Genomic DNA, 23,038 nt, shown 5'->3' with positions numbered 1-23,038 from the left:
ATCTTGTACGTCTTCTTGTGGTTAGTTTGTTAATAGTCCTTCGAGCTGCATATATTTCATTGTTCGCTATCATCAGGATTTCTCACAATCATTGGTTTAAATGTGGATCAGTTCCAATCCAATCGTAGTGTCATCTTCTTAGAATAGGATTAGAGCTAGATTTTGTACCTCGCGTAGACATTATTACATAAACTCAAGCAAACATATTCGTAGCATGTTTACAGGAGTACAATAGTTAACATTATAAGTAGTAACATGCAATTAAGGAATACATTTGTCAATAATTAACATAGATGACTGGGTACATGGACTCTTTTCAGTGACAACAGTCCCATCAAGTGTGACAGTAATATGTTAAAGAAGCATTTGCAGGACTGTCATGACTCAAGATTGCTGGCAGGAAATGTAGTAGTGCCAGACTTCTTAAACTCTTCAGTACACCAACGTATGTCTGTCTTCCTGACAAGTATATTCCTGCAAAAACAAACCAAACTAAAGACAGAAAAAGAATCAAAGTATGTTTACATATGTGCAAGTTGCACAAAAATAACAAGAAAAAATACTTGCAAGAACATTTTGCATAGGAGGTGAATGGTTGGAAGATGTCAGATATAAACATGTCCTGACTATGTTGATAACAAGACTAAAAATCTTTAGTTACACGAGTGTTTTTGTAAGACCGTACTTAGGAACATCACTGCTGTCAGCTAAATGCCAACATCTGCATGCTAACATGCTCACAGTGTTTGTTTTCATGTTGTTTAGCAGATGTAACATTTACCATGTTAATCATTTCCCCATCTTTGTATGCTAACATTTGCAAATTAGCACTAATCACAATGTACAGCTGTGGATGATGGGGATGTCATTAGTTTTACATGTATTTGATCGTAAACTAATGTACTGACAAAATTTTGACTTGAAGATTATGCTAGACATGAATTCATCAAAGTTATTACAGACAGTCTAAAGGGGGGAATGAACGTACTTTGTTTTATGTCACTCAAGCCATAAATCCTAAAGTCATGACCCCCAGAAGTTAAAATCGTAATAGAATAGAATGCTTTTTATTGTCATGGAAAGCATTCTATTCTATTACAATTTTAACTTCTGATGGCCATGAATTCCTGCATAAAATCTCCCTGCAATGTGTTAAAATAAATGTGTCAGTCTGCAGCACCATGGTGGACCAGCTGCCATTACATGTCTTTAGAATGTACAAGGTGTGTCAGAAAAGTTCCAGGACTGGTGTCACAAAAGATATTTTTTAAACCCAAACTACGAGTTTTTCCCTTCAGACAATCAACCAGCACGTCTACAAAGAGATCCTGCGGCGTTTGCTTGCTGCTTCACCATGACAACACGCCTGCTCACAATGCCCTGTGCATCCGACAGTTCCTGGCTGAGAAGAAAATCGTCGTGCTGGAGCAACCTCCTTACTCACCCCACCTGGCTCTGTGGGATTTTTTTAACTCTTCCTCAGCTCAAGGGGCTCATCAAGGGGACTCATTTTGAAGACGTGGACGACATCAAGATGGCTGTGACGATGGAGCTGCGGAGGATCCCGGAAGAATCCTTCCAGGAGTGCATGACGGCGTGGCAGAGAAGGCCGGTAAAGTGTGTTAGACTCCAGGGGGATTACTTCGAAGGGAAAAACTTGAAGTTTGTAGTTTGGATTTGAAATATATCTTTTGTGACACCGATCCTGAAACTTTTCTGACACACCTCGTATATGCTAATAAAGGTAATTTGCATATTGAATATTTGGTTGTAAGTTTTGGGAGACCAAGTTGCTAACTCTCCGTTCCATCGTATCATCCGGCATGTTTTCAAACATTCGGGCTTCCATGTCATTGGAGAGTGAAGGCTAATTAGAGCCTCTCCTCCATGATGTGCTTTGCTTTGATTTTACAGGGAGCATCTGATTGTCTGACCTGCAAAGTATGCAGTGAGCCAGGAGATAGCAGCGCATTGTGTCCTATAATTAGTGGTTCTTTTGCATGTTAAAGTGAATAGAGATCCCGGTTCACCAGGAGACAGCCAATTAACTTTCTCCTCTTCTTTCTGTTATGGCGCACTCATCTTCTGAGGGAATAATTTACCCTTTCTTTCTCTCTATATAAAGACAGTCAAGTGTGTCTAACACTATCATTTATCCTGCTACATTTCATTCTTTTTTTTTTTTTTTTTGGTGCACTGTCATGTCAAATCACAGGGAAAAAAAACAAGCTTTGTATTCAGCTTGAGAAACAGGTAATCAAAGTTGCTGTGAAGCTTAAAGATTTTGTTGGAAACTATTTTATCATGTGTTCTCCGAATATGGAATACAGTGTGATAGAAAAATAATGAGGAAGTTATGAAGTAAATGCAAGTAAATCTGTCTGTCTGTCTGTCTGTCTGTCTGTCTGTCTGTCTGTGGAAATTGGTTGATTAAAAAAAACCCGTGGCCTCAAACATCCAATTAGACGACTGCAATTAATGTCATTCAGCAACAAAATACTCAGCACCACTATGATCTGCAGGAATGTTCAGTTAACTACCCCCAGGAATCCACAAGCTGACCGTAACTGTACCGTCAGATGATACCTCCGGAAGCCAATAAGCAGTAAATATGTCATTTTGATTTGAAATGTAAATATCTGTCAACACGATGTGTCATTTTGCCTCAATCTGATCAGTGACATCTCAGTTCTATCTCACGTAACTCATGACCAAAAGAACTATGTGGGTCTCCCCGGTGTAGTTTTGTAAATATTGTGGTATAATAGAGAGATGTATTATTCCCACCGGTTTTGTGCAAATCGGCGGTAATCACATATAATGGGCCATGAACAACAAACAACAGAGCTGAGTCATAATCCTCTAATTTTATTGTGGTGGAAAATACAGTGTTACACAACCCTGGATTCCCATTTTTCTCACTAATATTGCGATTTAAATTGGTTTTGTTTTCAGTTAACTAATCTCTAGGACTGTAGTGATTGTTTTGCATCGTATTAAACAAGGTATGCTTGCATCAAGGATAATTGCAAACATGTTTCTAAATGAAGAAAATGTGGAAAAAATAAATATAGTTGGTTGTTGTTCAAGTCCTGCTGAAGACCTTTTTGTCATGGAAGAAAAACGTAATAATTAAGCCCTCATTTAGTTGGGTGTTGCTTTCGTGGTCACTACTCCTGGTCATGACATTTAGAAGTGAGACTGCATTTTTGACAACAGTTGTAAAATCTTCTCTCTTGGTATAATAACAACCACAAACTAAGTCTGATAATACTGGGTGGCCTTTTGGAGTTTTGTGTTAAACAGAAAACTGTGTGAAAAGTGTTATTCTGTTTTTTGTTAAACTCACTTTGAATGAATTATTAACTTCCAACTAAGCTTGTTCATAAGTCACAAGTATAATTTCACTACACGGATTTCAGTAGAGCTACACATATTTAAGTTAATCATATGTAAATTAAAGTTCTTTAATTGCTGATATTACCTACTATCTTTAGTGTTATTGCTAAATATCCCAAATCACAAATTTCCCTTGTGATGCTTTACAAGCAATGCAACATTCAACATCTTCTCCTCTTAGACCCTGAGTTCGAATGTTAATGAAACCTATGCAGCTGTAGTTGTGTGCGCAGAATGAGGCAACATAGTTAATGTACCGTATTGTAGTGTAAACACGTAAAGAAATATTAATCTGGGTGAATGTTGATCAGCTTCCAGACTTGAACCACTTGACCTCCTCTCCACCGTGAAGACCTCGAGACAGGAAACAAACACCCAGAAAGACAAAGGTACAGACGAGGAAAACAAAGAGACAAGAGGAGATGCTAAATCTCCTGAAAGGATTAAAGTCTATATTCAAACCATGAAACTGTATCAGGTAACTTTGGCTGTTTAAATTGGCTCTAACGTGAATCTTCACTGCCCTTCTGACCAGTCTGTGTGCTTGTTTTCTCTTTAAAGTTGGGTAGTTTCTGTTGGCCTCTTTACATCCATTCATGCATCCATTCATACATCCATTCATTCATTCATTCATTCATTCATTCATTCCTTCATTCATTTAGTTTTTACACATTTTCTTATAGTCTTTTGTCGTCCTTAATAAATGGCACTACAACATATCATCTTCATGTACCGGAATATAAATCAAAAATGTCATCTGTATGGACTCCCACACAATATCTTACAGCAGATGAATTTTTGGAAGCAGCCCTGTCAGCTATCAGCAGCACAGAGTGTCAAAGAGTGTCAAAAAAAAAAAATTCCCCACTAAAAATTCCTCTTGTGTTCCTTTAAGATGCTTAAAATATTCCCTTTGACCCACAGGACAGTTTTTACATGGAGTGTTTTTGATTTTGTTGGCAACAAGTGGGAAGATGTTAATATGAGACATCTTCAGTATTCAGGCGATGCTTTGCATGCTCAAAATGATGGAGGGAAAAAGGAAAAAAAAAAAAAAAAACACTTTAAAAATACACTTGACTATCCTGAAGGAAATTTGTGTGTTGGAGCTGGAACTGGGCCTCATTAGTGAAAACTAGTAAAACTGCAGTTAAGTAAAAGAGAGTGACATTTGGCTTGCTGCTGGCAGATATATTACAGGCATTCAAATCAGGCTTAATTAAACGGAAAAAATTGAGTCTCACAATGGCTATGTGGAGTTGTTTTTTTTTTTTTTTCCTTTTATCATTTACCATACTTAAATTCACACAGGAAATAGGCAAGTTTTCATTATAGATGGTTTAATTCTCAGACTACTACTGTAAGCTTCAGAACGCTCCTTGTGCAGCACTGCTGACTTAGTTTGCTCTACTCAGTCGCCTGATCCTAAGTAGCACAGCACTGAGATTCGGCATGGTGACGCAGCAAGCGACAGTGTAAAACCTACGCGATGCAGGTTGCTCTAATTATATTAATCAATAAACAGAATTAATGTTATCGCTTCCAGCATCCTGTATAGTAGATTCCAGCAGGTGTACAACCTGACTGACTCACTCTGAAATGTGTGAATGCTGCTTTGCATGTGGTTAAGTTCATTTAGGTCTTCCTGTGATTTGATTGATTGGCACGCTATTTTCGAAGAAGGAACACAATAATTATTGACATTCGAGCTAATGTCTGTTTATGCCCGCTTACAAAGACATCAAGGAAAGTTTATTTGAATAGATAAATGCAACTTTAGCTAAGTGTATTCAAAAGATAACACAAGTTAATCCCACTTACTGAGATATAACTTGGATACAGAGGTGAAGAAAATCTAAGGTTGGTACTTTCAAAGCCGCTGATAACTCATTTGAATAAGCTCTGCAATAAAGCCCTCACTCTGTCCTTGGAGGAACTGTGTGCCTCTTTCAGGTTCATTGTAGATGAAATGTAACTGTCATTTTGCATTGTAATTACAGTGGCGTCCCTCTAAGCCAGTAATGTACTGTAATCTTAGTGATGATGCCTACTAAAGCACATCTTAGCTCTGTGTTTACCTCACTGTTTACCATCTCAAGGTGACAAATGATTGAGTTCAGCTTTAGTCCTTGGTGACTAATAACTTACAGTTACTGCAGCAACCTGCCTACACCCATCTGTATATTTCTGTAAATGTCTCTCTCTCTCCCTCAAACACACAGACACACACTCTACGCTGCTGCAACTCCCCTGTTAATACTTTGCAAGTCTCATAAGCATTTTTCCTCATCAGACTCCCGATTTATTTACTGTTTTCCTGTCATGGTCTGACAACCACAAGCTGTTATGAGCACCTTGTTATCTTTTTACGTAGTTAAGGTTATGAGCTCAAAATCTAATAAAATTATCACTTCACCTATGAAATCTGAACTATCAAGGTAGTACCATATACTGCAAAAACCATATATACTGTGTATAAACCATATATATATACATCATGTCTATTGGTTTTCAGTGACTTCAAAAACAATCAGCATAGTTGCTTGATAATTAATATTGCTTCTATGAATGCTGTTGTTAATGTGTTAATTGCTGTCATGTATGTCGATGTAGCAAACAAACCCATTGCCACTGGTCACCTGTTGCAAAGTCTTGCATGATTCACTTATAGTATTTTTTTTATTTTGACAGTGAACTCTTTTAGACTCAAAGAAACACACAACTCTTTTGGGGAAAAAGCTCTTGGATGAAATTAATGTTGATAAGACTGAGAGCAATTTCACCTCTGTGCCCAGTGTAAATTTAAATTACCACAGAGAGGGCTAATGCCCTAGCAATGCGTGTATGCTCAGTGGACAATACATGCGAGCTTCGCCTAAGCTCTAAGCACCAAAGTGCACTAAATATAGAACACACAGGGTTGAAATTGGTGCAGAACCTGCTTCCAAATGCACAACCACTTCCCTACCTTTAAAAAAAATATCCCTGTGCAAATGAATGTAGGATTTGGAGAGGAACACAGAAGGAAACAAGTGTTTGTGGGGAAACAAATTGAGAAACCTAATGGTTTATGTCTTGTTGTTCACAGAAGGATTTAATATAATGTGCATGTAGATATTGCCTCACATACTGGCCCATCAATTTTGCAATCGGTCACTGCGGTGACTATGCATATAGTTAAAGTGTATTTGTTTAGTCTGTTTAAGTGAATGTGTACCTGCAGTCTTCAGCTACAACTGTGTGTGTGTGTGTGTGTGTATGCAGAGGGGTTTCTGCTGCTCAAAATCCTCACATCAGCATTCACCTACAAAGCGCTTATGTGGCAGAAACAGTGCTGCGAGTGAGCCTCCAGAGTGACAGGAGGTGAATTAGAGAGTGATTAGAGGTGAATTCTAATTCACACTCCCATGTGTCTGCCTGTCATTTGTAGGACAGGGCATTTGCAAACTAACGAGAGGAGTGTCAGACAGGGTGCAGCACAGACACACACAGCTTGACAACAGCAGTCCAGCACATGGACAAACAAACATGGTTACAGCATGTCCTCACCGACAAAATCCTTCCCTGACATAAATCACATACAGTGTTCAGGCGGTTGGTAGGGTGTAGTCATTTCTGACTATTTTTGCTGTATGACTTTCTTTGCTTTATGTCAAAGGCTTAAGGAGAGTTGAGCGACAGTTAGGACTAAAAGGGAAACATTTAAGTAAAGGCCATTGTCTTCCAGACGGCATTGACCTTTGTCTTTATGCTACCCAGCGTTACACAAATGTGTATGCATACAAATAAAGCTTTGACAACGAACCCAATAGTTTGTTTTATGTTTTTTGTTAAAAATGCTGATTTATTTGCACATTCATTTTAATTGAACATAAAGAACTACAATAAACTCCATGAACTATTTCAACAAACATATATCTAACACAACGTATATCAAAAGGTGGAATTCACAAAGACTGGACTCTTTCTCGTGCATTTTTTGTTAACTTATGAAATCTACACTATATACAGTTGAAACCACAAGTTTACATAGACTGTATAAAATGTCTAAACCCTTTTTTTTTTTTTTCTCACGGTCTGACTTTAAATCAGACTTAACTTTTACTCTTTAATGTCAGTTAGGATTACCAAAAGGTGCAATCTCCAGATGCCTGAAGGTTCCACATTCATCTGTTCAAACAATTATACGCAAGTATAAACACTATGGGAATGTCCAGCCATCCTACCGCTCAGGAAGGAAATGGGCTCTGTGTCCCAGAGATGAAGTGTTTTGGTCTGAAATGTGTGTATCAACCCCAGAACAAAAGCTAAAGACCTTGTGAAGATGCTGCTGAAGCTGGTAAGAGAGTTTCATTATCCACAGTGAAACCAGTCCTGTACCGACATGGGCTGAAAGGCTGCTCAGAGAGGAAGAAGACATTACTCCAAAAACAACATAAAGAAGACATCACAAAGATCTGATCTCAGTCCTGTAGAAAATTTGTGGGCAGAGCTGAAAAGACATGCAAACAAGGCAGCGTACAAACCTGACTCAGTTACACCAGTTCTGTCAGGAGGAATGGGCCAGAATACCAGCAAACCATTCTGAGAAGCTTGAGGAAGGAAAACATCTGACCCAAGTCATACAGTTTAAAGTCAATGCTACCAGATATTAAGGAAATGTATGTAAACGTAACACTTTGAAGAAAGTAATAAAAAAAAAAATCTCTAAAAAATTCTCTATTTCACTATTCTGGCATTTAGCAAATATAAATAATTCTGGTAATCCGAACTCACCTAAAACAGCAAAAGTTTAGTCACATTTAATGTCAGATCGTGAGAAATAAAAGGTTGTGTCTTTTTATACAGTGTATGTAAACTTCTGGTTTCAACTATATATAATATAAAATGAAACCAAAAGACAAAGTATAACATTCAGAAACGTGTATGAAGTGAAAAGAAAACTTTCTGAAGTGCATTTACTCTATCGTTGTTTTGTTGTTATGCAGAACAGTAAGTGTAGGTATGTGCATGCTCAGTGATAATAATATAAATTAGAAAATCATACACAATGTGATTTATGTTACTTTTTTGCCCCATATGCATTATTGGCCGATATCATATTATTAGGTTTATCAGTGTGGGGATATACTGTATGTAGTTCACAAGTAAGAAGAAATGGCAGCACATAAGAACAAAAATGTGTATGAGGTGATTTGCATAGCTGTGCTCTAATAGCTATAAATGCAATTATAATACTGATGGTAACAGAGCTTTCTAAAAACAACAGTATTATAGTCAAAGAAAAAAAAACAAAAAAAAGGCTCCCGAAGTTATGATGCAGCCTTGTAACCGCAGATATGTAACCACACTGCCTGCTGGTGCTTTCATATAGCATATCATTGTTTGTCCAAACTCTGACAGTGTAGGACTGTGCCTATGAAATACCCAGAAAATGTGAGTATTAAATTATGCTCCTCACAGGGTTGTCAACTGCACCATCTCTCTCCTATCACCTTCAGGTCTCCAGAGACTGATGTGCGGTGAGAGACAGCGAGGACGAGCCGACTGAGACGGCTTTCATAAAAAAGGTAAAATATGAGAGCATTAAAACACTGCACTTAATCTGTCCATTCAAATTAGCTCCATTAATCATAATTAATTTGCTACATTATATTTCCCTACTTAATTACATGTGCTACAAAGGAATAATTGCCTTGAAGGATGCATATCGTGATCTATCATCCCACCAGAGTGGTGTAGAATTTTCTCTAGTAATTAACAGAGGTGGTTAGTCACAGAGATATTGACAAGCATAAGACGAGTCAATGAAATTAAAAGAACATCCTAAAAGGCCTGTTTCTGAGTAATTGGAGGTGTGATAATTATTGAAACAGAAATGGTTCCTTAAGAGATTGACTAATTACCTATAGGAAGCAGGTCAGGACATGTGCTTTAGCTGTAAACAATAAAATAGCATGACACATTGTGATTTTTAGAAAACGGATTGGTTAGTTTCCTGTCCTTTGTGCATTTGCAGCAGGATGTGTCTTCTCAGGCCATTCGATTGACAGGTTCACACATTTTGTGCAGCGATATTGGCTGGAATGTAAACAGGATAATATTGCTGTGTGACACCACAGGGGAGAATTGATAGTTGGGAAATGAACTGTTCAGCACCATTGTTGACAGTATAATCACGTTTTTTGGCAAAGTTTACAGCGAACACATGGAGGAACTAGAGGATAGTGAGAGTGGCAAAAGCTCACAAGGATCAAATTAAATCAAAAGTAATGATTTGCAGGCAGATGACAGCCATTTGTTTCCAGATTGGAATTATTGCTGTGAGTATGCCAGGCAGTGTCTGTCGGGCAAGAGTGTCACTAAAAGGAAAAAAATAAAAACGTCTGAATGAATAGGAACTAACACTCCATTGCTTCATATGCATTCAAACACAACCAGTCTCGTCGAAAACTACTCTGTAGAACTGACAGTCGAAGTGAACGGGTGACCTTGGATCGGTTGCGATTGTAATGTAAGATAGCTGAATTTGCCAAACTGCTGACACATGATTTTTCCACTCTGCTCTGATGCTGCTCTCATGATTACTGTATGTGTGCAGCAATTCATCTGGAGAACACCCCTTTACACGAATAACTTGATGACAGGACAAAATTAAACCTTACTGTTGTCTGCTAAAGTGCTCTCTGCAAGCCGGCGCATGTACTCACCCGAGGCTGGTTTGTGAGGGAAGGAGCTGCACTGCAAATACACTCAGTCCAATCCACAAGTGGACTCCACGAGGGCACTTGAGCGTATTTCAAAAACTCCACGCCACACCAATTTCAGGTGTCACAATGCCCATTTAAACGTTGTTCATATCATAGGAATTACTAAACCTTAAAGATGTAACTGTTTTCAATCAGGGCCTTCAGTATTTGAAACATGTAACCAAGAGAAAGTTAAGGTTTGACACATTAAGTGGACCGCATCTGTATTTTAATGTTATGCAATATGATAATTAAAAATATTTCAATGTTAAAATCCAATTGGATTGTATCAACAGATACACAACGTTAAAGAATGTTGGTTCAAGAACACTTAATTAGGACATGCCTAACTAATACACTTCACTTGTTCTATACTATATTAAAAATGGTTGCTTGAATTTCAAATGCAAATTTACAGCCCTAGCAGTGATGTAGAATATAAAACAACAAATGCAACAATTTAGATAAATACACTGTTGTATTCGCTATCGTAAGTATGCATAAACTGGTAATCCTAAAAATCAGTGTGACCTTTCATAAGATGCATTTTTTCAGAAACTCTCTGTCCTTTCTTGGTTGCAATTTCAGTATGTCCTATATGTCAATGAAGCTTTACCTACAACGACTTCACAATTATGGACAGATTTTATGGAATGTGAAAAGACAGATAAGTATTGATGGGGCTTATCCACATATTTTAAATACTGAATCTGGATAGGAAAGACTGGAATTTTTTTTAAAAAGCAGTAGTAGAAATGGAATTTGACGCTGACGAGCTGTTTACACACATTTCTCATTTACAACTGCATCGTGTTTCCTTTTCCCAAGTGGAGTGTCATGTATTTAATTTTTTTGACCTGGAGGTTGGGCCCCTGTTGAAGTACACGATTTAATTGAAAATATGTATGTTTTTAAAATGCATTTGTCAGTGACTTGGCACTAATCTTTTAAGTCCGCTGGTGGTCTGGGGTTGTACACAGCACGCCCCATTAGTCCTGGCATGCTGTGTATTGGGGTGTGTGCATGATTTTGACTAAATGGTGTAGCGTAACAAGGTTGAGGCTAAGTCTTCTTTTTTTTGTGGCTGTTATTGATAGAGATAGCCGAGGGACATGGAAATGGGAAGCAGATAGGAGGTGCCTACTCAACTCTAAGGCTAAGTCTTAGCTCAGTAGCTGAAAGGGGAAGATGATGCAAAGATTCAAAAAGAACCCTCAAGTGATATAAGTACAGGTTTTTAAAGCCCATAAATGGTCACAGTCAGCTAAGTTGATGTGAACCATCAATCTTGTCCTACCTTAATCACCCATCAATTTAGCTGCTACACTTGTTTTGAAATGAAAAGGACAATGTCATAGTCCCTTACACAGAGTTCTCCATCAAACAGTCAACTCAAAATGATAAAACAATTAATTTATTGGCTCTTATTAACCTTCTAACATTCAATTAATATTCTCATCAATAACAGTGAAATGTGTCCTTGTGCTGTTTTGGACAAACCCATTTTAACCTTTGTATCCAAGGTAACCAAAGCCATGTAAATGCTTTTAGGAACGGATGTTGTAATGCGTAATCAGAGGTGTGCCTGCCAACCCATTATCCAAGCAATTACATCGTCATTTTCTGCTCTCCGGTTTTTCCTGTAGTGTTTGTTTCCAGCTCTCTGGCTTATAAAGTAGGCTACTGTGCCATTGTGGAGTCTCACCTCTTTCCACCTGAGCAACAGGTTGACCAGACATTAATTAAATCAGGATGGCCACAAAGCGTTTGTCCTGGTAACCAGACAAGGATGCTCCATGACCCAGTAATTAGACGTTTATTAGACATGTGTATTTGATTTTTTTCTATCCAGCAGCAGTTTGCCTTGATGGAACAAGGAGGGATGATAATATGTGTGCGTTCTTCACACTAAAGACAATGGCCTTCAATCCGAGTGCAGTGAACTGCAAAATCAAGTTGAGTTCAGTGTTGTCTCAGAGTTTCACAGAGACATGGAGTGACTTCCCATTAGTGCCAGGAATGTAGCGTTGATGTGGGCCATACAGATTTTGTCTCCTTTAATTGCGAAGGTTAAAGATGTGATTCCAAGAAAGAAATGATGTGTAAAGTTCTGTTAAAATTACTGGATCTAATGCAAGAATCACGAGGACAGATGGATTAATTGTGGCATATGGAATGGATTGTTGAAACCTAGTGGCATTCACCAACTTAAATCATATTTCAGATGAAAATCTAGCAGACTTTTGTACACAACATATACATATTTAGTGTAAAATAGATCCAGAAAAAAATGTGAACAAAGGGGAATGAAAGCAACTCGATATAGGCTCATAATGGAAAAGTGTACTGTCAGTGTTATTTCTTTAGGTTATTGTAATGTTTTTAATTTCACCATTGGTGCTACCATTCCAAATTATCATATACTGAAACAGTTTTGTCACAATTTATATAACTCAGTGATGAGGTGAACATTACTGTGACATCGCCTACACTATAATTGAAAGTGTATCTTTTCATCCAACTCTGTGACCTCCTCCCATTTTAGTCAGACTGTTTTACCTCAGAAAAACATATATATGGCATCTAACTTAATGTCAAACCATTTCTTTTATCTCTGTCATGGTACAGACCTGCAATTACACTGCGGTGACAGCTTCAGTATTATTTTCTCATTCCTTAGCTCCTTTGGGTCCCTTAAAATCATCACTGATGCTTCTAAATATTCAGTTTTTGTCTGCTGATCACAGACAGTAACTTCAAGCTTCTAGCTCTGCTCTGTGAAGTCGATCGTTTTGCTCTTAGGTGAAATTTTTGTCAATGAAATTTGCCCTCAAACAGAGATTAATGGGGAGCCATATAACAATTTGGGGGTGTCAGTAATACTAATGGTCAGTTCTCATGAAAGTGCACTTACTCTAACACACACACACACACACACACACAGGGGACATTCATCAAGTCAAAGCAAACCATTTATGACAAGTTTGTGCAGTGTGCAGAGTTTGATGAATCCAATTTCCAACACCATTAATTGTGCTCTCTTTGGATTTTTTTTCATTTATTTTTTTTCGCGAAAGCTTAACATTATCCTCAGATTCTGCTGGAGCTGTCCCTTCGAGCACATTTTAAAAATGCACCGCAAGACTGATGGAACAACAACCACTCCAGGAGGTGTGGCCTTGTGGTGTGCGTAGTGTGTGACACAGTGGGTTTCTCAGTGTAGCCTGGCCAACGAAGCAGCCATGAGGGTATTGTGTCAGATGTTTCTCAGCTGAAGTCATGTCCTATGAGCCTGTGCAGTTATAGTTAAAGCAGAAGCGCTTACTGGATGAGGACATCCTGTTGGTTTTTCCCTCAAGGCTCTTGAAGTGACTCCTACATTTGCTGTGGAGGTACTTGCCTGTTGTTCCATTCTTCACAACATCTACAGTATTTGGACAATAGTGATGTGGTTGATGCGGACATCATGGAGCCCGCCGATGAAGATTGTTTGGGATGAAATAGCACTGAGGGAGACATTAAGGGACACACTGCCTGCAGCTGTTTCAGTTCAAGAAGTTACTGTACCTGCCCTAGAAGAACATGACTTTTCATAAATTACTACATATACCATTTATAGTAAAGCATGTGCTGCCTTTTGGGATCCAAGTCCTTTCATGTTCTTGTAAATAGATGCAGTGTTTTTTTTTTTTGTGTGTGCATATAGTGTTGGAAAATTGCATCACATAATCTCCTATATGATGTGTATAATAAAGTATTAATATGTTTTGGTACAGCATCATATAAATATGTACAATAATACAATACGGCACAATACGTTTTAATTCGTACACTAATTGATACAATATACATTTTTTCATTTGCAATGTAAAATTACTTCTATATTACACGTGACTGGTTACTTGTAATAGCTATTATGTGTACATTAGCATACAGCAGAAGATATTTCTCTTCACACGAGCTTAATATTCTTGATTTACGGTTTAACTGAAAAGACCAATGAGTCCCACTGTATTGTGAACAGCCATGAGTTCTACATTCTATGTAATAGCAGCTACTACAGAGGTGTGAACATTTGAATTTATTTATTATTCAGATACAATACCAAGCTTAATAGTATATCTAATCTGATAATCAAAACTCTTTCACCATTTATTATTAGGTATCTGTTATATGTATATTCTAATAAGAAGTCGCATTATTTGAGGAAACTCTTGTTTCTCTGTTGTGTCTCTTCACTTCCCTCTGTCCATTCTCTCCATCTCTATTCTTTGTCTTTTCTCTCCCTTTCTTGTCCTTTGCTGACTTTTCTCTGTTTTTTCGTCTTTGATCTCTTTCTTCTGCTTTTCTTCTTCTAGCTTTAGCATCCCTCAAATCCTGTAAGACATCCGCTCCCCTCCTCTTCCTCACAGGAGTTTTTTTCCTCCTCCTCCTCCTCCTCCCTGCTCTCAGTGTGGGAGGGTGGTGAGAATGAAGCAGCACTTCGCTGGATGAGCCAATAAGAGCTGGAGGTGTTATAAATGGTCTGCAACCTATTGCCTCATCCATGGCATCGTACCACTTCCCTGATGCTGCTGGAACCTCACCCACCTCAGCGCTAATCACTGACTGGGGTAATTCAAGTTCTACAAAGCATAAATATTGACAATTTAAATCTGTTTTGTAGAACTTGCTGTTGTAAAAAGTGTTTCTACAACTTACTCTATACTTTTGCTTCAAAATTTTCAACTTATTCTTCACCCAAGCAGGGCTCCACTCAGTCTGCAGGCCAGTTTCTTTCACAATATTGTAAAGCAAACACCATTATATTTTCAATTATTACAGCAGAGTTTGTCAGACACAAACGGTTGAAGGTGTTTAATCAAGAACAGACAATACAGACCAGGGTGTGTGCACCAAGTCAAATTTAAGACTATTTAAGACCTGCTTTACAACTAAAAGGGTCAACAGCTTCATGTTAAATATCCGAAAAATATATACGCTAGCCTTTTTTTTCAAAGTCAATAGCCAGAATATCTCAGCTAATTTATAGGACAATTGAGTGAAAAAGACTTCTCAAAAAATGACTTATTTAAAACAAAGGACCTTATTGCAATAGGCCTGAAACGCCAATTTTTTTGGAATTAAGAGTTTTTTTAGACTTTTTATGGACGAACAGGAATCCTGAAAGAGAAATACTGTCTCTTTGAACTCACTCGAAACCTTTGATGGCGGCATTGTGTTTGCCTGTAAAAAGGTTTTCAGCGACTGCTTGCTAAGGGATCAGTGTTTCTTACAGCTCGTCTGTCCATGGAAAATAAACATCAGTTTAAAAAAAACAGACAAAAGCGAAGTAATGCGCAAAGTAAGCCAGGTAACTTCTTAATTGCCTTGTGTAAGTTAGCTATGCCCCGCTATCACCTCTCATTTGTTCACAATTACCTCCTTAATTTAGATTATCTAGCTCCTTAGTCCTATTAACATTACACCACTACAGTGTGTCTGCTGTTCATACAATAATGTAACCAAACTAATTTAAAAGATACATTGTGTTAAGCAAAGTGAAATCCACTATACCCTTTAATTGAAGAATTATAGATGTTACGCCAGAGCCGCCTTGGTCGCTGCCCACGATTGTCTGTTGTTACAACTACATCGGGGGTAATTTATGCCGACATAATGTCCAGTGTTGAGGTTACAGATGTACTAAAATGCTCTCTACTGTTTAGGTAGTCGAAATAGCATGATGGTATGGAAATGTTTAACCCAGCAATGGAGTGACAGGGCTTTGACAGTCACTAGAAGCACATTGCCCTTTTGAGAGAGTCGCTGTGTGGGGGGGAGGCCCTGCTGTTTATCACAGTTAACACTCATGTTTTCAGACTTAAATATCTTGTTAAGCTCTGAATATAGCGCACTAGGCGAGCTCATGTGTTGTCTTTACTGCCACTGCAAAAGTGTAAATCTCGTTCATGTACAACATTTTTTTTGTTTGTTTTTTTCCCCCTCGTACTTGTTATGCTTTCTAATGCTAACATGAACAGCAGGTATGTGACAGAGGCACCAACTGGGGCTCCAGCCAGAAAAAATGTTTTACTTTTAGTACTTTCTACAGCAGCTGCCACAACAGGCGCATAGTAGTCAGTCCTATTTTGTTCACAGTGGGACAAGGGCAAGATAATCACAGAAAAAAAAAACAGTTTTGAATTTATTTTGGATTAAATTATGCAAATAACTTGGGGAGAAAAAGTTTCTAAACAGAATATGTGCTGTTTTGAAAAAATAACACTTTGCTTTGACATCATACCAATAAGAAGAAGGTGCTTATGTCTGCAGTGCCATAAAAAAAAAAAAAAAAAATAGCGAGGAGTTTGTCCTAGTTTAGAGCTTATCCAGTTTAGTTCAAGGGCCACCAGCATGCTAACGTCATGAAAGGCTAATTTGTCTGAAGTACTGAATGAATGTTCAACAGCCTTTTTTTTCAGTTAGTGAATTAAATTCTAGTCCGCTAAAAGCACATATGAATACCTTTAAAGGATCAAACCACTACCCCTACCTGTAGCCATGCAGCCATACAGTTTGTGCTTCATTTGGCACCATTATTTCCTACACCACTGGGAACATTGGTACGAACGTGAAACAATGGAGCTGCTGGCATTGGGACTGTGAGGCTCAAAGTATTAGAAGGTTATTTTTGAGAAACACAATAAGGTCTTTCCAAATAAAGCGCCCCACTTCTTTGGGATAATTCTTTCAGCATTTCCACCCAGAAATGAACGTCAACTCTTTGTCTCTGCATAGAGGAGTGTTTCATGCTGCATCCTCTCTTCATTCCGCAAGAAAGATGCTTGAAATTTTGGGTACAGTGACCCTTTGATCACTCAAGCAACACAATAATGCAAAAAAAAAAAAAAAACGTTGTTCCAGCAATAAATAATTTAGTGTTTCTCATTTAAGCATGCATCAGAGAGGGCTAAGTCTTGTACAATTTCAGTAATTAATGCAGTGTTATCACATGCATGAATTACTGCTTTTTTCATGCAAGAGTTTACGCATGCACACTGTCAAATCACATGCTTGCCATAACATGTTAGCAACTGAACAGTCTCTAGTTTTGTAGGTAAATAAGTTGGTTCATATCCTCACAGCAGATCTGCGTTTCGATCTTTTCATAAATTTGTGAAATTTACTAAAAACAAAAACAAAAGCAAAACAGAAAAAACCTAATGCAAAAGTCAGAGTATTTTATTAGTGTATTAACAGCTTTCTAGGAGTTTCCACCAAAGTGCATAATATGTTAGGGTTGCTTCCAGTACTCCTAATTAATTGTTAACATCAGTTCATTGTGAAAATAAGCAGCCCTGATAGTCGCGTATATACAGAAGCTCACAGTTGATTTGGCATTAAGCGCCAGTGATGTCCTTTTACACTCTATATGCTCATTCTAAAAATGGAAAAGGATCCTCTCAGTGCAGTTTTCCCTCTGTGTGACTAATATCTTTAATCAAGCCAATAACTTAATGCTTTGATGAACCTTGGAACACAGAGCAATTACTATCTGCTGAGGTGGCTTGTTTTATAACTGAGGTGAGAACAGCAATTCCAGTCACCCAACTACCCGCTATCAATCAGCAGAGGTGAAATGTTTGAACTTCTCCCGTGAAACTGCATGATGACAGTTAAATGAAGGCCAAGATGATGGCGGCTATGTGTAATTGAATTTCTCCTTCAGACTAGGGCCAGCATTGAGTCATGGAAGTGCTCCTGTCAGATTTTCAGTTTTAACTGATTGAAAATGAGAGCAAGCTCAAACTTTCAAGAAGCACTTAGAGGCTTGTAAGTCATCTGTTGTTTTTCTTCTCTGTTATCTTGCTTCCTGTTATATACACATCTGACTTCACCCAGTCGAATAATGTGGACTGCCCTGCCAGCTAGTATTGGCACTGTGCTTTGTTCATGGTACTGCAGTGTGGCATGATTACTGCATTAACACCTTGCATTAATATGATCTGTACCTGACTACAATGTTGGAAAAAGAAAATGTCCCAGGAGAATTGTGGTATATTTATACCTGGAAACGTAATTCCCATTGAAGGGGCTTTTGTGGCTTTGAGCGTCACACTAACTTTGCACTTTTCAGCGTCATTGTAGAGATTCTGTTAAATGAGGACTCGCACAAAACAGCTTGTGAGCAGTGTTTAGTGGGGCAATTTAGCATGAGCTCCCTGCAGCGTTCCAAAGAAGCCAATTTTGCCTTGAATCATTTTAAACATCACTTTTTCAGTTTGAATGGAAGCAAACAGACATTAGTCACCTGGAAGTGCCATTTTGATAACTGTATTAGCTTGTTCTTACCGTATGGAGAGTTGAGCTAAGCGGTCTTGGTCTTTTCTCCGAGTTGACTTTGGGGACAGGACAAGGAAAATCTAGGACAGCAGTAACTATCAATGCTGCAGATTTGTTTTTTTTTTTGTAGTTCCACAGCTGAAATTACTCCAATCTGGGGGTACATGGATATTTTCCAATTTGGACATCAACAGATCCCATTCTCCAGAGCAAAAATTTTACTCCTCACTCAGCAGAGCAGGAGCACCACCAGCTTCCTGAGTTACGCTGTCTTTCAGGACACCCTGTTGTCGTTGTGCCTCTGGCGCCATCCTCCATGTCTCATCTTCCATTTGATTTAGCTCCTCCTCAGTGTACTCTAGTCTGAATAAATACGGCCAACCATCAGACTGAAATGACCTACTCTTGTCCTCATAATGGGGTAATCCACTGCGTTCAACAGATGATTCATGTAAATATCAGCTTTTTCTATGAAACTCCAGGGAGCTCATGCTATACCGTGTAACATTGTTCACAAACTGTTTTGTCTCCTTGTTACCCCAAATCTCTGAAATGGACGTGAAGTGTGCAAACTTAGCATGACTCTTTGAGCCACAGTGGCTGTAAAAATTAAAATTGAAAATAAACTAAAATTCTCCTTCAGTGGATACGTTCACAGTGTTTTGAGTCTGTCTCAGAATTAATATCTATTCAATCTGGGATCCATTTTTTGTGCAAAAGAATGTGATGAAGATCTTTTGATGGCCGGCATAACCAGAAAGAATAACAGAACAAGTAAGATGTGTTTCGGTCTGATTTCTGCACTGAATTGTAATTCCACCAGATTGGCCATATTCAGAATCAGAATCAGAATCAGTTTTATTGCCAAGTAATTTTTACATCACCAGGAATTTGACTTGGTCCATTGGTGCAAAGAAGCAGAAATTTAGCAGATATTTAGAGGCTTTGCATTATAGTTAGATCTTTTTCCTTAGCAGAAGGTACAGCACTTTACTCTTAGGTTGCAGCTAGTTGAGAGAGGCCCAGAAAACCTTCCAAATAGTTAAAAAGTCTTCCTTTGCAAAAACGTATTTACAAATTTGTGATGCCCATCTGTAACATTGCACACAACATGTTCCCTGACAAATCCACAAGCCAACAATCAATTTTCACACTGAGATCCAATTATAGCGCAGAATCAACAAAATGAATGTTACAGGGGTCAGAAAATGCCCATTGATCAGATGTAATGACACATATATCTAGATACAGACAACAGAAGTACGGTGATGTATTAAGATCATAGATGGGTGTGTGGTCACAGCTGTGACGTTGGATGTGGTCAGCTGTTACGACCTGGCTCAAGATGGCCGCAACAAAAGGAGAGACACACCAAGTTTCAAAATTAAAGCTTATCTTTATTCCCTTAAATTATATCAAATTAAAAACCAAACCAGTATGGGGTTGTGAGAATACATAGAGTCAGTGGTGTGTGTGCGTGATGTGTGCATGAATTATGTCTGTGCTGTAAATGCAGATGTCCTAAACAAAGAAAACTAACCCATGACCAGACCGATGCAATACCTGCAGACGGAAGCAGAGTAGAGAGAGATGAGACTGCAGTCAGCCCTTAAGTAACCCAGGAACACACTGGGTGTCACAGGGGCTCCTGATTACCTTAAACAGCCACTTACAGAACCGATAGCCGAACTAGAACCACCCACAAGACACAAGATGACCTCAGACAAACTCCTTTCAACTCCCTGAAGTCAGTGCAGCTTCATGAAAGTGTTGTTACTCTTTAGGACTGATTCAATATGCCAAGATTTACCACCATGTCAACAGAGAAGTTGTGTTTTGTAATTGTCTGTTTTGCAAAACAACAGACCCCTATGTTAACCAATACAGCCGTCTGTAGCGCCCGTGTAACAGCAAGTCATAAGCGCTTTTGACACATTGGACCTGAATTGTACCAAAACTCAGATGACCTCCACTCACCAGGACACACGAGGTGCAGCGCTCACTACTGTCGCTTTGTTAAATGTGCTCAACATGTATACTTCCTGTGTAGACACAATATAATACTGCCTACTTTTCATGACCTCTTAATAGTAAAATTAACACTCATCCTGTTGTGGAAGACTTGAGTAGAAATAGAACAGTTTGTCCTACAACGACGATCATTTGATCTTTGTAACCCTTTTCACCTTCACAACACTTGTAGAGGTGTTTGCACATACGTGTTCTTTAGAGAGGAATTCGAGACTAACTTTCTTCCTTACAGTGATCACCTCCCTGCTCCATCCTGAGCCTTGCTACCACCTCATCTCTTTCATCCCTTTTCCCTCAGCGCACAGCCCAGTAATAATTTTTTCCCCAGCAATTAATTCCTCCGCTGACCCCCCCTGCTCCTCCTTCCCAACCCTCATCACTGTGGCCCTGTCTCCTTGGGCTCCAGGGCCTGATGAAATGAAAACTGTTCCCAACAATTATTTTTTTTTTACCCCCCCTCTCCTTCGGTTACAGTATCTGTTCCATTCCCCTTCTCCCTTCCTTCCGCAAACCTCAACAATTAATGGAGCTCTTCAAGCTTGTGAAAAGCTCCTCACCTTGACAAATTATGACACTCTTGGGGCTAAGCACGTTATCAAAATCCAATGTTTGTTTACATAAAAAATAGAGTGTGCATAATTTTTAAAGGAGTGAAGGTTTCTCCAGGTTTGCAGAATACATATTTAATTTAAATTTTGCCAACTCATCTCTCCTTGGTGTTGTGATAAAACATGACATGTTTTCCCTACAGAGCTGTTTAGTGTGAGCACATCAGAACTCTGAAACAGAGTACCCTGGAAATTAATTTCAGATGCACAGTTGCAACAGAAATATTTTTTTTTACGCTGGGTTGGAAATTTGTCAGCGTTTAATGAAGATTGGGCGTATTGAACCCAGAATGGTTTTTAGTATCTGTCTTGGAAATTAAATGCAGATATAGATGAATCTCAAACACTGGTTTCACTGGTGTTGCACTGTCTACGATCACAAAATATTGTGTTTGTGCTCATGTTTATGAGCTTTTATGTTGTTTTCAAGCAATGTGTGAGTTTATAGAAGTATATTCTTATATCAGATTTTTAGATAAATATTTTTTTCTTTTTACATTGAGCTTGGTAACTTGCTCACTGTTGAGTCAACATCACGGGGGTGCGAGCAGAAAAGTCAAGGGATCATCACAGTCATTCGGATACATCATCAGGGGAGCTTGAATATAGAGAATTATTTGCCAGTCCATCTTGTGAATGTGATATTTTGTGAACTTTGAAGTGTTGACATTTGGTTTTGTCATCTGGGAGGCATGGGTGTCTTTATAGCAATTCATGTAATTCAGATGCTTTAATCTGAACCAAAGAGGTGGACCAGCAAATCAACATTTCCATCTCGAGATAAATGATAGCTGTTGTGGCAAAAATATTCTGTCAATTAACATCACGGGTACTTTTTTTCCCACCGTTTTGTGCACCACAGTGGATCCATGTTGCAGTCGTAAGCGTGTTGAATCCTCTGAGGTTATAGTAATAAAGTCTTCTCTAGAAAATCTCAAATGATTTTCTACTAAGCCACAAGACTTACGCTCCTCAATCTGCAGGTCGATATTTTCTTACTCTTCCTGTGAGCACCTGCTGTTTAACAATGTTGATTCTGGCAAATCAACCACCTTTGATATCACTCTGATAGATTTTTTTCTTTTTTTAGTGAACCTCTTTGTCTTTTTTTTCGACTTGCAAGGTCAGCATTTTACTCCTCGTGCTGACTCTACCTCAACCAAAACACTCTCGATCAAATCTCAGACATTTTTGAGCTTCTCTATGCTTGAACTAGCACTGAAATGACACAAAGCTTCCCAAGAAACTTTTATTAGCCAAGTGTCCAGTTACCTTTGAACTTGCAATTTGCACACTGTGTGTTAAAAAGGCTATATCTCACACAGCTTTTTCAATATTGATGACAAGTAAAATCAAAGCTGAAGCTTGGCACTTTGATGTAGTATCCATTATTTTCTTTGAGACTGGATGTGCTGAAGTATAGAGCTTGAAGAACAAAGAAATACATAAAAACGTATGGTCAGGACTGTAGTGAACTTCAAGAGCCTGTTGAAATGAAAATCAGTGTTCTCCACTCATGTGCAAACACACATATAGTATACACACCGGGCCGAGATATCACCATTTTTATACACATTAATACCATGGTTCAGCGTTTATTCATTCGTATTGTTACAATGCTAACTTAGAAACAAACACAACAGAACACATAGAGCCTTTAAGTTTCTGATTTCTTTTTAAAATTCAGAACTTTTAACAGCAACTCACTCATACACACACTGTCACAAAATTGAAATGATACAGTGAACGATTTTTTGCTGTGCTAGTTTACATTTAATAATAATGAAAAAAATAAAAAATAAATCATAAAAAGTCATTTAAAAGTGTCAGTCAAAAGACCTCAGTATTCAATGTAGCAGCGCGGCGGAGAGCTTTATGGAATAGTTGACAGATTTTTCATGATAGACTGTTGCAGCTGTGTAAGTA

This window comes from Stegastes partitus, unplaced genomic scaffold, assembly GCF_000690725.1.
Source record: "Stegastes partitus isolate 25-593 unplaced genomic scaffold, Stegastes_partitus-1.0.2 Scaffold29, whole genome shotgun sequence".
NCBI lineage: Eukaryota > Metazoa > Chordata > Actinopteri > Pomacentridae > Stegastes > Stegastes partitus.
Note: the sequence above shows the minus strand (reverse complement) of the source record.